This window comes from Strix uralensis, chromosome 30 (assembly GCF_047716275.1).
Source record: "Strix uralensis isolate ZFMK-TIS-50842 chromosome 30, bStrUra1, whole genome shotgun sequence".
In the NCBI taxonomy this organism is placed as follows: domain Eukaryota; kingdom Metazoa; phylum Chordata; class Aves; order Strigiformes; family Strigidae; genus Strix; species Strix uralensis.
In genome coordinates, this window is record NC_134001.1 from 3,813,794 (window position 1) to 3,829,866 (window position 16,073).

Sequence of the window (16,073 nt, forward strand, 5' to 3'; positions counted from 1 at the left end):
CCTGTCCATTTAATGTCACGGTCCGCTCAGTAGACTCGTGATGGTTCGTTTGCTACGATCTGGAAAGTGCAAAAATAATGTGACCAACACCAAAGGGGATAGCAGTAATGAAAGAGTAAAACTTAGTTGTGTTGCCCATGAAGCGACACGCGATAGTTAGAGATGGGTGAAGGAAAGGAGAAAAGTAAAGTAAAGTTTAGAGAGAGGAGAAAGAGAGGTTATAGCTACCACAGCTGAACTCAAGACGTCCTAACGGCCGCGGGTCCAGCTGATGCTGCGTCGTCGCTCATCGCGATGCTTAGTGGGGAAGCTTCGTCATCTTGTATTCTGATGGTTCCTCCCCTGGTTTTCGGAGTCTAGCTACGTAGTCGTATTTTTCTTTAAATTGCTTTTCCCACTCCCTTACACTTTGAATCTGTACAGCATTGAGTCCGATGGTCATCGTATTCATCTCTGAGTGCATCTGTATCTAGACAGAGAGTTGCTAGTCCGCTGGAGGCATCTCTGCCAGCAAATATTCCATACGGAGCCTCGGGCCCGTAGAACTTGCTGCCTTTGGTCACATGGAAGACTTTGCCATTGACAGCCAGGAGGATGCGGGGGTTGCGGGCCCCGTCGAACGCGCGTAGCTCCTCCATGGAGCAATCCCGCGGCTTCATCTATGGCAGGGCGGCGGCTTGTCCGTTTAATGTCACAGTCCGCTCGATAGACTCGTGTTGGTTCGTTTGCTACGATCTGGAAAGTGCAAAAATAATGTGACCAACACCAAAGGGGATAGCAGTAATGAAAGAGTAAAACTTAGTTGTGTTGCCCATGAAGTGGCACGCGATAGTCAGAGATGGGTGAAGGAAAGGAGAAAAGTAAAGTAAAGTTTAGAGAGAGGAGAAAGAGAGGTTATAGCTACCACAGCTGAACTCAAGACGTCCTAACGGCCGCGGGTCCAGCTGATGCTGCGTCGTCGCTCATCGTGATCCTTAGTGGGGAAGCTTCGTCATCTTGTATTCTGATGGTTTCTCCCCTGGTTTTAGGAGTCTATCTAATTGCTTTTCCCACTCTCTTACACTTTGAATCTGTACAGCATTGAAGTCCGATAGGTCATCGTATTCATCTCTGAGTACATCTGTATCTGACAGAGAGTTGCTAGTCCGCTGGAGGCATCTCTGCCAGCAAATATTCCATACGGAGCCTCGGGCCCGTAGAACTTGCTGCCTTTGGTCACATGGAAGACTTTGCCGTTGACAGCCAGGAGGATGCGGGGGTTGCGGGCCCCGTGGAATGCGCGTAGCTCCTCCATGGAGCAATCCCGCGTCTTCATCCATGGCAGGGCGGCGGCTTGTCCGTTTAATGTCACAGTCCGCTCGATAGACTCGTGTTGGTTCGTTTGCTACGATCTGGAAAGTGCAAAAATAATGTGACCAACACCAAAGGGGATAGCAGTAATGAAAGAGTAAAACTTAGTTGTGTTGCCCATGAAGCGACACGCGATAGTTAGAGATGAGTGAAGGAAAGGAGAAAAGTAAAGTAAAGTTTAGAGAGAGGAGAAAGAGAGGTTATAGCTGCCACCACAGCTGAACTCAAGACGTCCTAACGGCCGCGGGTCCAGCTGATGCTGCGTCGTCGCTCATCGTGATCCTTAGTGGGGAAGCTTCGTCATCTTGTATTCTGATGGTTCCTCCCCTGGTTTTAGGAGTCTATCTAATTGCTTTTCCCACTCTCTTACACTTTGAATCTGTACAGCATTGAAGTCCGATAGGTCATCGTATTCATCTCTGAGTGCATCTGTATCTAGACAGAGAGTTGCTAGTCCACTGGAGGCATCTCTGCCAGCAAATATTCCATACGGAGCCTCGGGCCCGTAGAACTTGCTGCCTTTGGTCACATGGAAGACTTTGCCGTTGACAGCCAGGAGGATGCGGGGGTTGCGGGCCCCGTGGAACGCGCGTAGCTCCTCCATGGAGCAATCCCGCGGCTTCATCCATGGCAGGGCGGCGGCCTGTCCGTTTAATGTCACGGTCCGCTCAGTAGACTCGTGATGGTTCGTTTGCTACGAACTGGAAATTGCAAAAATAATGTGACCAACACCAAAGGGGATAGCAGTAATGAAAGAGTAAACCTTAGTTGTGTTGCCCATGAATCGACACGCGATAGTTAGAGATGGGTGAAGGAAAGGGGAAAAGTAAAGTAAAGTTTAGAGAGAGGAGGTAGAGAGGTTATAGCTGCCACCACAGCTGAACTCAAGACGTCCTAACGGCCGCGGGTCCAGCTGATGCTGTGTCGTCGCTCATCGTGATCCTTAGTGGGGAAGCTTCGTCATCTTGTATTCTGATGGTTCCTGCCCTGGTTTTCGGGGTCTAGCTACGTAGTCGTATTTTTCTTTAAATTGCTTTTCCCACTCTCTTACACTTTGAATCTGTACAGCATTGAAGTCCGATAGGTCATCGTATTCATCTCTGAGTGCATCTGTATCTAGACAGAGAGTTGCTAGTCCGCTGGAGGCATCTCTGCCAGCAAATATTCCATACGGAGCCTCGGGCCCGTAGAACTTGCTGCCTTTGGTCACATGGAAGACTTTGCCATTGACAGCCAGGAGGATGCGGGGCTTGTGGGCCCCGTGGAACGCGCGTAGCTCCTCCATGGAGCAATCCCGCGTCTTCATCCATGGCAGGGCGGCGGCTTGTCCGTTTAATGTCACAGTCCGCTCGATAGACTCGTGTTGGTTCGTTTGCTACGATCTGGAAAGTGCAAAAATAATGTGACCAACACCAAAGGAGATAGCAGTAATGAAAGAGTAAAACTTAGTTGTGTTGCCCATGAATCGACACACGATAGTTAGAGATGAGTGAAGGAAAGGAGAAAAGTAAAGTAAAGTTTAGAGAGAGGAGGAAGAGAGTTTATAGCTACCACAGCTGAACTCAAGACGTCCTAACGGCCGCGGGTCCAGCTGATGCTGCGTCGTCGCTCATCGTGATCCTTAGTGGGGAAGCTTCGTCATCTTGTATTCTGATGGTTCCTCCCCTGGTTTTAGGAGTCTATCTAATTGCTTTTCCCACTCTCTTACACTTTGAATCTGTACAGCATTGAAGTCCGATAGGTCATCGTATTCATCTCTGAGTGCATCTTTATCTAGACAGAAAGTTGCTAGTCCGCTGGAGGCATCTCTGCCAGCAAATATTCCATACGGAGCCTCGGGCCCGTAGAACTTGCTGCCTTTGGTCACATGGAAGACTTTGCCATTGACAGCCAGGAGGATGCGGGGGTTGCGGGCCCCGTGGAATGCGCGTAGCTCCTCCATGGAGCAATCCTGCAGCTTCATCCATGGCAGGGCGGCGGCCTGTCCATTTAATGTCACGGTCTGCTCAGTAGACTCGTGTTGGTTCGTTTGCTACGATCTGGAAAGTGCAAAAATAATGTGACCAACACCAAAGGGGATAGCACTAATGAAAGAGTAAAACTTAGTTGTGTTGCCCATGAATCGACACACGATAGTTAGAGATGAGTGAAGGAAAGGAGAAAAGTAAAGTAAAGTTTAGAGAGAGGAGGAAGAGAGGTTATAGCTACCACAGCTGAACTCAAGACGTCCTAACGGCCGCGGGTCCAGCTGATGCTGCGTCGTCGCTCATCGTGATCCTTAGTGGGGAAGCTTCGTCATCTTGTATTCTGATGGTTCCTCCCCTGTTTTTAGGAGTCTATCTAATTGCTTTTCCCACTCTCTTACACTTTGAATCTGTACAGCATTGAAGTCCGATAGGTCATCGTATTCATCTCTGAGTGCATCTGTATCTAGACAGAGAGTTGCTAGTCCGCTGGAGGCATCTCTGCCAGCAAATATTCCATACGGAGCCTCGGGCCCGTAGAACTTGCTGCCTTTGGTCACATGGAAGACTTTGCCGTTGACAGCCAGGAGGATGCGGGGGTTGCGGGCCCCGTGGAACGCGCGTAGCTCCTCCATGGAGCAATCCCGCGTCTTCATCCATGGCAGGGCGGCGGCTTGTCCGTTTAATGTCACAGTCCGCTCGATAGACTCGTGTTGGTTCGTTTGCTACGATCTGGAAAGTGCAAAAATAATGTGACCAACACCAAAGGGGATAGCAGTAATGAAAGAGTAAAACTTAGTTGTGTTGCCCGTGAAGCGACACGCGATAGTTAGAGATGGGTGAAGGAAAGGAGAAAAGTAAAGTTTAGAGAGAGGAGGTAGAGAGGTTATAGCTGCCACCACAGCCGAACTCAAGACGTCCTAACGGCCGCGGGTCCAGCTGATGCTGCGTCGTCGCTCATCGCGATCCTTAGTGGGGAAGCTTCGTCATCTTGTATTCTGATGGTTCCTGCCCTGGTTTTAGGAGTCTAGCTACGTAGTCGTATTTTTCTTTAAATTGCTTTTCCCACTCTCTTACACTTTGAATCTGTACAGCATTGAAGTCCGATGGTCATCGTATTCATCTCTGAGTGCATCTTTATCTAGACAGAGAGTTGCTAGTCCCCTGGAGGCATCTCTGCCAGCAAATATTCCATACGGAGCCTCGGGCCCGTAGAACTTGCTGCCTTTGGTCACATGGAAGACTTTGCCATTGACAGCCAGGAGGATGCGGGGGTTGCGGGCCCCGTGGAACGCGCGTAGCTCCTCCATGGAGCAATCCCGCGGCTTCATCCATGGCAGGGCGGCGGCTTGTCCGTTTAATGTCACGGTCCGCTCGATAGACTCGTGTTGGTTCGTTTGCTACGATCTGGAAAGTGCAAAAATAATGTGACCAACACCAAAGGGGATAGCAGTAATGAAAGAGTAAAACTTAGTTGTGTTGCCCATGAATCGACACGCGATAGTTAGAGATGGGTGAAGGAAAGGAGAAAAGTAAAGTAAAGTTTAGAGAGAGGAGGAAGAGAGGTTATAGCTACCACAGCTGAACTCAAGACGTCCTAACGGCCGCGGGTGCAGCTGATGCTGCGTCGTCGCTCATCGTGATCCTTAGTGGGGAAGCTTCGTCATCTTGTATTCTGATGGTTCCTCCCCTGGTTTTCGGAGTCTAGCTACGTAGTCGTATTTTTCTTTAAATTGCTTTTCCCACTCTCTTACACTTTGAATCTGTACAGCATTGAAGTCCGATGGTCATCGTATTCATCTCTGAGTGCATCTTTATCTAGACAGAGAGTTGCTAGTCCCCTGGAGGCATCTCTGCCAGCAAATATTCCATACGGAGCCTCGGGCCCGTAGAACTTGCTGCCTTTGGTCACATGGAAGACTTTGCCATTGACAGCCAGGAGGATGCGGGGGTTGCGGGCCCCGTGGAACGCGCGTAGCTCCTCCATGGAGCAATCCCGCGGCTTCAACCATGGCAGGGCGGCGGCTTGTCCGTTTAATGTCACAGTCCGCTCGATAGACTCGTGTTGGTTCGTTTGCTACGATCTGGAAAGTGCAAAAATAATGTGACCAACACCAAAGGGGATAGCAGTAATGAAAGAGTAAAACTTAGTTGTGTTGCCCATGAATCGACACACGATAGTTAGAGATGGGTGAAGGAAAGGAGAAAAGTAAAGTAAAGTTTAGAGAGAGGAGGAAGAGAGGTTATAGCTACCACAGCTGAACTCAAGACGTCCTAACGGCCGAGGGTCCAGCTGATGGTGCGTCGTCGCTCATCGTGATCCTTAGTGGGGAAGCTTCGTCATCTTGTATTCTGATGGTTCCTCCCCTGTTTTTAGGAGTCTATCTAATTGCTTTTCCCACTCTCTTACACTTTGAATCTGTACAGCATTGAAGTCCGATAGGTCATCGTATTCATCTCTGAGTGCATCTTTATCTAGACAGAAAGTTGCTAGTCCGCTGGAGGCATCTCTGCCAGAAAATATTCCATACGGAGCCTCGGGCCCGTAGAACTTGCTGCCTTTGGTCACATGGAAGACTTTGCCGTTGACAGCCAGGAGGATGCGGGGATTGCGGGCCCCGTCGAACGCACGTAGCTCCTCCATGGAGCAATCCCGCGGCTTCATCCATGGCAGGGCCGCGGCCTGTCCTTTTAATGTCACGGTCCGCTTAGTAGACTCGTGATGGTTCGTTTGCTACGATCTGGAAAGTGCAAAAATAATGTGACCAACACCAAAGGGGATAGCAGTAATGAAAGAGTAAAACTTAGTTGTGTTGCCCATGAAGCGACACGCGATAGTTAGAGATGGGTGAAGGAATGGAGAAAAGTAAAGTAAAGTTTAGAGAGAGGAGGTAGAGAGGTTATAGCTGCCACCACAGCTGAACTCAAGACGTCCTAACGGCCGCGGGTCCAGCTGATGCTGCGTCGTCGCTCATCGTGATCCTTAGTGGGGAAGCTTCGTCATCTTGTATTCTGATGGTTCCTGCCCTGGTTTTAGGAGTCTAGCTACGTAGTCGTATTTTTCTTTAAATTGCTTTTCCCACTCCCTTACACTTTGAATCTGTACAGCATTGAAGTCCGATAGGTCATCGTATTCATCTCTGAGTGCATCTGTATCTAGACAGAGAGTTTCTAGTCCACTGGAGGCATCTCTGCCAGCAAATATTCCATACGGAGCCTCGGGCCCGTAGAACTTGCTGCCTTTGGTCACATGGAAGACTTTGCCGTTGACAGCCAGGAGGATGCGGGGGTTGCGGGCCCCGTGGAACGCGCGTAGCTCCTCCATGGAGCAATCCCGCGGCTTCATCCATGGCAGGGCCGAGGCCTGTCCGTTTAATGTCACGGTCCGCTCAGTAGACTCGTGATGGTTCGTTTGCTACGATCTGGAAAGTGCAAAAATAATGTGACCAACACCAAAGGGGATAGCAGTAATGAAAGAGTAAAACTTAGTTGTGTTGCCCATGAATCGACACGCGATAGTTAGAGATGGGTGAAGGAAAGGGGAAAAGTAAAGTAAAGTTTAGAGAGAGGAGGTAGAGAGGTTATAGCTGCCACCACAGCTGAACTCAAGACGTCCTAACGGCCGCGGGTCCAGCTGATGCTGTGTCGTCGCTCATCGCGATCCTTAGTGGGGAAGCTTCGTCATCTTGTATTCTGATGGTTCCTGCCCTGGTTTTCGGAGTCTAGCTACGTAGTCGTATTTTTCTTTAAATTGCTTTTCCCACTCTCTTACACTTTGAATCTGTACAGCATTGAAGTCCGATAGGTCATCGTATTCATCTCTGAGTGCATCTGTATCTAGACAGAGAGTTGCTAGTCCACTGGAGGCATCTCTGCCAGCAAATATTCCATACGGAGCCTCGGGCCCGTAGAACTTGCTGCCTTTGGTCACATGGAAGACTTTGCCATTGACAGCCAGGAGGATGCGGGGGTTGTGGGCCCCGTGGAACGCGCGTAGCTCCTCCATGGAGAAATCCCGCGTCTTCATCCATGGCAGGGCGGCGGCTTGTCCGTTTAATGTCACAGTCCGCTCGATAGACTCGTGTTGGTTCGTTTGCTACGATCTGGAAAGTGCAAAAATAATGTGACCAACACCCAAGGAGATAGCAGTAATGAAAGAGTAAAACTTAGTTGTGTTGCCCATGAATCGACACGCGATAGTTAGAGATGGGTGAAGGAAAGGAGAAAAGTAAAGTAAAGTTTAGAGAGAGGAGGAAGAGAGTTTATAGCTACCACAGCTGAACTCAAGACGTCCTAACGGCCGCGGGTCCAGCTGATGCTGCGTCATCGCTCATCGTGATCCTTAGTGGGGAAGCTTCGTCATCTTGTATTCTGATGGTTCCTCCCCTGGTTTTAGGAGTCTATCTAATTGCTTTTCCCACTCTCTTACACTTTGAATCTGTACAGCATTGAAGTCCGATAGGTCATCGTATTCATCTCTGAGTGCATCTTTATCTAGACAGAAAGTTGCTAGTCCGCTGGAGGCATCTCTGCCAGCAAATATTCCATACGGAGCCTCGGGCCCGTAGAACTTGCTGCCTTTGGTCACATGGAAGACTTTGCCATTGACAGCCAGGAGGATGCGGGGGTTGCGGGCCCCGTGGAATGCGCGTAGCTCCTCCATGGAGCAATCCTGCGGCTTCATCCATGGCAGGGCGGCGGCCTGTCCGTTTAATGTCACGGTCCGCTCAGTAGACTCGTGATGGTTCGTTTGCTACGATCTGGAAAGTGCAAAAATAATGTGACCAACACCAAAGGGGATAGCAGTAATGAAAGAGTAAAACTTAGTTGTGTTGCCCATGAATCGACACACGATAGTTAGAGATGAGTGAAGGAAAGGAGAAAAGTAAAGTAAAGTTTAGAGAGAGGAGAAAGAGAGGTTATAGCTGCCACCACAGCTGAAGTCAAGACGTCCTAACGGCCGCGGGTCCAGCTGATTCTGCGTCGTCGCTCATCGTGATCCTTAGTGGGGAAGCTTCGTCATCTTGTATTCTGATGGTTCCTCCCCTGGTTTTCGGAGTCTAGCTACGTAGTCGTATTTTTCTTTAAATTGCTTTTCCCACTCTCTTACACTTTGAATCTGTACAGCATTGAAGTCCGATAGGTCATCGTATTCATCTCTGAGTGCATCTGTATCTAGACAGAGAGTTGCTAGTCCACTGGAGGCATCTCTGTCAGGCAAATATTCCATACGGAGCCTCGGGCCCGTAGAACTTGCTGCCTTTGGTCACATGGAAGACTTTGCCGTTGACAGCCAGGAGGATGCGGGGGTTGCGGGCCCCGTCGAACACGCGTAGCTCCTCCATGGAGAAATCCTGCGGCTTCATCCATGGCAGGGCGGCGGCCTGTCCGTTTAATGTCACGGTCTGCTCAGTAGACTCGTGATGGTTCGTTTGCTACGATCTGGAAAGTGCAAAAATAATGTGACCAACACCAAAGGGGATAGCAGTAATGAAAGAGTAAAACTTAGTTGTGTTGCCCATGAATCGACACGCGATAGTTAGAGATGGGTGAAGGAAAGGAGAAAAGTAAAGTTTAGAGAGAGGAGGTAGAGAGGTTTTAGCTGCCACCACAGCTGAACTCAAGACGTCCTAACGGCCGCGGGTCCAGCTGATGCTGCGTCGTCGCTCATCGCGATCCTTAGTGGGGAAGCTTCGTCATCTTGTATTCTGATGGTTCCTGCCCTGGTTTTAGGAGTCTAGCTACGTAGTCGTATTTTTCTTTAAATTGCTTTTCCCACTCTCTTACACTTTGAATCTGTACAGCATTGAAGTCCAATAGGTCATCGTATTCATCTCTGAGTGCATCTTTATCTAGACAGAGAGTTGCTAGTCCACTGGAGGCATCTCTGCCAGCAAATATTCCATACGGAGCCTCGGGCCCGTAGAACTTGCTGCCTTTGGTCACATGGAAGACTTTGCCGTTGACAGCCAGGAGGATGCGGGGGTTGCGGGCCCCGTGGAACGCGCGTAGCTCCTCCATGGAGCAATCCCGCGGCTTCATCCATGGCAGGGCGGCGGCTTGTCCGTTTAATGTCACGGTCCGCTCGATAGACTCGTGTTGGTTCGTTTGCTACGATCTGGAAAGTGCAAAAATAATGTGACCAACACCAAAGGGGATAGCAGTAATGAAAGAGTAAAACTTAGTTGTGTTTCCCATGAAGTGGCACGCGATAGTTAGAGATGGGTGAAGGAAAGGAGAAAAGTAAAGTAAAGTTTAGAGAGAGGAGGAAGAGAGTTTATAGCTACCACAGCTGAACTCAAGACGTCCTAACGGCCGCGGGTCCAGCTGATGCTGCGTCATCGCTCATCGTGATCCTTAGTGGGGAAGCTTCGTCATCTTGTATTCTGATGGTTCCTCCCCTGGTTTTAGGAGTCTATCTAATTGCTTTTCCCACTCTCTTACACTTTGAATCTGTACAGCATTGAAGTCCGATAGGTCATCGTATTCATCTCTGAGTGCATCTTTATCTAGACAGAAAGTTGCTAGTCCGCTGGAGGCATCTCTGCCAGCAAATATTCCATACGGAGCCTCGGGCCCGTAGAACTTGCTGCCTTTGGTCACATGGAAGACTTTGCCATTGACAGCCAGGAGGATGCGGGGGTTGCGGGCCCCGTGGAATGCGCGTAGCTCCTCCATGGAGCAATCCTGCGGCTTCATCCATGGCAGGGCGGCGGCCTGTCCGTTTAATGTCACGGTCCGCTCAGTAGACTCGTGATGGTTCGTTTGCTACGATCTGGAAAGTGCAAAAATAATGTGACCAACACCAAAGGGGATAGCAGTAATGAAAGAGTAAAACTTAGTTGTGTTGCCCATGAATCGACACACGATAGTTAGAGATGAGTGAAGGAAAGGAGAAAAGTAAAGTAAAGTTTAGAGAGAGGAGAAAGAGAGGTTATAGCTGCCACCACAGCTGAAGTCAAGACGTCCTAACGGCCGCGGGTCCAGCTGATTCTGCGTCGTCGCTCATCGTGATCCTTAGTGGGGAAGCTTCGTCATCTTGTATTCTGATGGTTCCTCCCCTGGTTTTCGGAGTCTAGCTACGTAGTCGTATTTTTCTTTAAATTGCTTTTCCCACTCTCTTACACTTTGAATCTGTACAGCATTGAAGTCCGATAGGTCATCGTATTCATCTCTGAGTGCATCTGTATCTAGACAGAGAGTTGCTAGTCCACTGGAGGCATCTCTGTCAGGCAAATATTCCATACGGAGCCTCGGGCCCGTAGAACTTGCTGCCTTTGGTCACATGGAAGACTTTGCCGTTGACAGCCAGGAGGATGCGGGGGTTGCGGGCCCCGTCGAACACGCGTAGCTCCTCCATGGAGAAATCCTGCGGCTTCATCCATGGCAGGGCGGCGGCCTGTCCGTTTAATGTCACGGTCTGCTCAGTAGACTCGTGATGGTTCGTTTGCTACGATCTGGAAAGTGCAAAAATAATGTGACCAACACCAAAGGGGATAGCAGTAATGAAAGAGTAAAACTTAGTTGTGTTGCCCATGAATCGACACGCGATAGTTAGAGATGGGTGAAGGAAAGGAGAAAAGTAAAGTTTAGAGAGAGGAGGTAGAGAGGTTTTAGCTGCCACCACAGCTGAACTCAAGACGTCCTAACGGCCGCGGGTCCAGCTGATGCTGCGTCGTCGCTCATCGCGATCCTTAGTGGGGAAGCTTCGTCATCTTGTATTCTGATGGTTCCTGCCCTGGTTTTAGGAGTCTAGCTACGTAGTCGTATTTTTCTTTAAATTGCTTTTCCCACTCTCTTACACTTTGAATCTGTACAGCATTGAAGTCCAATAGGTCATCGTATTCATCTCTGAGTGCATCTTTATCTAGACAGAGAGTTGCTAGTCCACTGGAGGCATCTCTGCCAGCAAATATTCCATACGGAGCCTCGGGCCCGTAGAACTTGCTGCCTTTGGTCACATGGAAGACTTTGCCGTTGACAGCCAGGAGGATGCGGGGGTTGCGGGCCCCGTGGAACGCGCGTAGCTCCTCCATGGAGCAATCCCGCGGCTTCATCCATGGCAGGGCGGCGGCTTGTCCGTTTAATGTCACGGTCCGCTCGATAGACTCGTGTTGGTTCGTTTGCTACGATCTGGAAAGTGCAAAAATAATGTGACCAACACCAAAGGGGATAGCAGTAATGAAAGAGTAAAACTTAGTTGTGTTTCCCATGAAGTGGCACGCGATAGTTAGAGATGGGTGAAGGAAAGGAGAAAAGTAAAGTAAAGTTTAGAGAGAGGAGGAAGAGAGGTTATAGCTGCCACCACAGCTGAACTCAAGACGTCCTAACGGCCGCGGGTCCAGCTGATGCTGCGTCGTCGCTCATCGTGATCCTTAGTGGGGAAGCTTCGTCATCTTGTATTCTGATGGTTCCTCCCCTGGTTTTAGGAGTCTATCTAATTGCTTTTCCCACTCTCTTACACTTTGAATCTGTACAGCATTGAAGTCCGATAGGTCATCGTATTCTTCTCTGAGTGCATCTTTATCTGGACAGAATGTTGCTAGTCCGCTGGAGGCATCTCTGCCAGCAAATATTCCATACGGAGCCTCGGGCCCGTAGAACTTGCTGCCTTTGGTCACATGGAAGACTTTGCCGTTGACAGCCAGGAGGATGCGGGGGTTGCGGGCCCCGTCGAACGCGCGTAGCTCCTCCATGGAGCAATCCCGCGGCTTCATCCATGGCAGGGCGGCGGCTTGTCCGTTTAATGTCACGGTCCGCTCGATAGACTCGTGTTGGTTCGTTTGCTACGATCTGGAAAGTGCAAAAATAATGTGACCAACACCAAAGGGGATAGCAGTAATGAAAGAGTAAAACTTAGTTGTGTTGCCCATGAAGCGGCACGCGATAGTTAGAGATGGGTGAAGGAAAGGAGAAAAGTAAAGTAAAGTTTAGAGAGAGGAGGAAGAGAGGTTATAGCTACCACAGCTGAACTCAAGACGTCCTAACGGCCGCGGGTCCAGCTGATGCTGCGTCGTCGCTCATCGTGATCCTTAGTGGGGAAGCTTCGTCATCTTGTATTCTGATGGTTCCTCCCCTGGTTTTCGGAGTCTAGCTACGTAGTCGTATTTTTCTTTAAATTGCTTTTCCCACTCCCTTACACTTTGAATCTGTACAGCATTGAAGTCCGATGGTCATCGTATTCATCTCTGAGTGCATCTGTATCTAGACAGAGAGTTGCTAATCCGCTGGAGGCATCTCTGCCAGCAAATATTCCATACGGAGCCTCGGGCCCGTAGAACTTGCTGCCTTTGGTCACATGGAAGACTTTGCCATTGACAGCCAGGAGGATGCGGGGGTTGCGGGCCCCGTCGAACGCGCGTAGCTCCTCCATGGAGCAATCCCGCGGCTTCATCTATGGCAGGGCGGCGGCTTGTCCGTTTAATGTCACAGTCCGCTCGATAGACTCGTGTTGGTTCGTTTGCTACGATCTGGAAAGTGCAAAAATAATGTGACCAACACCAAAGGGGATAGCAGTAATGAAAGAGTAAAACTTAGTTGTGTTGCCCATGAAGTGGCACGCGATAGTCAGAGATGGGTGAAGGAAAGGAGAAAAGTAAAGTAAAGTTTAGAGAGAGGAGGAAGAGAGGTTATAGCTACCACAGCTGAACTCAAGACGTCCTAACGGCCGCGGGTCCAGCTGATGCTGCGTCGTCGCTCATCGTGATCCTTAGTGGGGAAGCTTCGTCATCTTGTATTCTGATGGTTTCTCCCCTGGTTTTAGGAGTCTATCTAATTGCTTTTCCCACTCTCTTACACTTTGAATCTGTACAGCATTGAAGTCCGATAGGTCATCGTATTCATCTCTGAGTACATCTGTATCTGACAGAGAGTTGCTAGTCCGCTGGAGGCATCTCTGCCAGCAAATATTCCATACGGAGCCTCGGGCCCGTAGAACTTGCTGCCTTTGGTCACATGGAAGACTTTGCCATTGACAGCCAGGAGGATGCGGGGGTTGCGGGCCCTGTGGAACGCGCGTAGCTCCTCCATGGAGAAATCCTGCGGCTTCATCCATGGCAGGGCGGTGGCCTGTCCGTTTAATGTCACGGTCCGCTCAGTAGACTCGTGATGGTTCGTTTGCTACGATCTGGAAAGTGCAAAAATAATGTGACCAACACCAAAGGGGATAGCAGTAATGAAAGAGTAAAACTTAGTTGTGTTGCCCATGAAGCGACACGCGATAGTTAGAGATGGGTGAAGGAAAGGAGAAAAGTCAAGTAAATTTTAGAGAGAGGAGGTAGAGAGGTTATAGCTGCCACCACAGCTGAACTCAAGACGTCCTAACGGCCGCGGGTGCAGCTGATGCTGCGTCGTCGCTCATCGCGATCCTTAGTGGGGAAGCTTCGTCATCTTGTATTCTGATGGTTCCTCCCCTGGTTTTCGGAGTCTAGCTACGTAGTCGTATTTTTCTTTAAATTGCTTTTCCCACTCTCTTACACGTTGAATCTGTACAGCATTGAAGTCCGATAGGTCATCGTATTCATCTCTGAGTGCATCTGTATCTAGACAGAGAGTTGCTAGTCCGCTGGAGGCATCTCTGCCAGCAAATATTCCATACGGAGCCTCGGGCCCGTAGAACTTGCTGCCTTTGGTCACATGGAAGACTTTGCCGTTGACAGCCAGGAGGATGCGGGGGTTGCGGGCCCCGTGGAACGCGCGTAGCTCCTCCATGGAGCAATCCCGCGTCTTCATCCATGGCAGGGCGGCGGCTTGTCCGTTTAATGTCACAGTCCGCTCGATAGACTCGTGTTGGTTCGTTTGCTACGATCTGGAAAGTGCAAAAATAATGTGACCAACACCAAAGGGGATAGCAGTAATGAAAGAGTAAAACTTAGTTGTGTTGCCCATGAAGCGACACGCGATAGTTAGAGATGGGTGAAGGAAAGGAGAAAAGTAAAGTAAAGTTTAGAGAGAGGAGGTAGAGAGGTTATAGCTGCCACCACAGCTGAACTCAAGACGTCCTAACGGCCGCGGGTGCAGCTGATGCTGCGTCGTCGCTCATCGCGATCCTTAGTGGGGAAGCTTCGTCATCTTGTATTCTGATGGTTCCTCCCCTGGTTTTCGGAGTCTAGCTACGTAGTCGTATTTTTCTTTAAATTGCTTTTCCCACTCCCTTACACTTTGAATCTGTACAGCATTGAAGTCCGATGGTCATCGTATTCATCTCTGAGTGCATCTGTATCTAGACAGAGAGTTGCTAGTCCGCTGGAGGCATCTCTGCCAGCAAATATTCCATACGGAGCCTCGGGCCCGTAGAACTTGCTGCCTTTGGTCACATGGAAGACTTTGCCATTGACAGCCAGGAGGATGCGGGGGTTGCGGGCCCCGTGGAACGCGCGTAGCTCCTCCATGGAGCAATCCCGCGGCTTCATCTATGGCAGGGCGGCGGCTTGTCCGTTTAATGTCACAGTCCGCTCGATAGACTCGTGTTGGTTCGTTTGCTACGATCTGGAAAGTGCAAAAATAATGTGACCAACACCAAAGGGGATAGCAGTAATGAAAGAGTAAAACTTAGTTGTGTTGCCCATGAAGTGGCACGCGATAGTTAGAGATGGGTGAAGGAAAGGAGAAAAGTAAAGTAAAGTTTAGAGAAAGGAGGAAGAGAGGTTATAGCTACCACAGATGAACTCAAGACGTCCTAACGGCCGCGGGTCCAGCTGATGCTGCGTCGTCGCTCATCGTGATCCTTAGTGGGGAAGCTTCGTCATCTTGTATTCTGATGGTTTCTCCCCTGGTTTTAGGAGTCTATCTAATTGCTTTTCCCACTCTCTTACACGTTGAATCTGTACAGCATTGAAGTCCGATAGGTCATCGTATTCATCTCTGAGTGCATCTGTATCTGACAGAGAGTTGCTAGTCCGCTGGAGGCATCTCTGCCAGCAAATATTCCATACGGAGCCTCGGGCCCGTAGAACTTGCTGCCTTTGGTCACATGGAAGACTTTGCCGTTGACAGCCAGGAGGATGCGGGGGTTGCGGGCCCCGTGGAACGCGCGTAGCTCCTCCATGGAGCAATCCCGCGTCTTCATCCATGGCAGGGCGGCGGCTTGTCCGTTTAATGTCACAGTCCGCTCGATAGACTCGTGTTGGTTCGTTTGCTACGATCTGGAAAGTGCAAAAATAATGTGACCAACACCAAAGGGGATAGCAGTAATGAAAGAGTAAAACTTAGTTGTGTTGCCCATGAAGCGACACGCGATAGTTAGAGATGGGTGAAGGAAAGGAGAAAAGTAAAGTAAAGTTTAGAGAGAGGAGAAAGAGAGGTTATAGCTACCACAGCTGAACTCAAGACGTCCTAACGGCCGCGGGTGCAGCTGATGCTGCGTCGTCGCTCATCGCGATCCTTAGTGGGGAAGCTTCGTCATCTTGTATTCTGATGGTTCCTCCCCTGGTTTTAGGAGTCTATCAAATTGCTTTTCCCACTCTCTTACACTTTGAATCTGTACAGCATTGAAGTCCAATAGGTCATCGTATTCATCTCTGAGTGCATCTTTATCTAGACAGAAAGTTGCTAGTCCGCTGGAGGCATCTCTGCCAGCAAATATTCCATACGGAGCCTCGGGCCCGTAGAACTTGCTGCCTTTGGTCACATGGAAGACTTTGCCATTGACAGCCAGGAGGATGCGGGGGTTGCGGGCCCCGTCGAACGCGCGTAGCTCCTCCGTGGAGAAATCCCGCAGCTTCATCCATGGCAGGGCGGCGCCCTGTCCATTTAATGTCA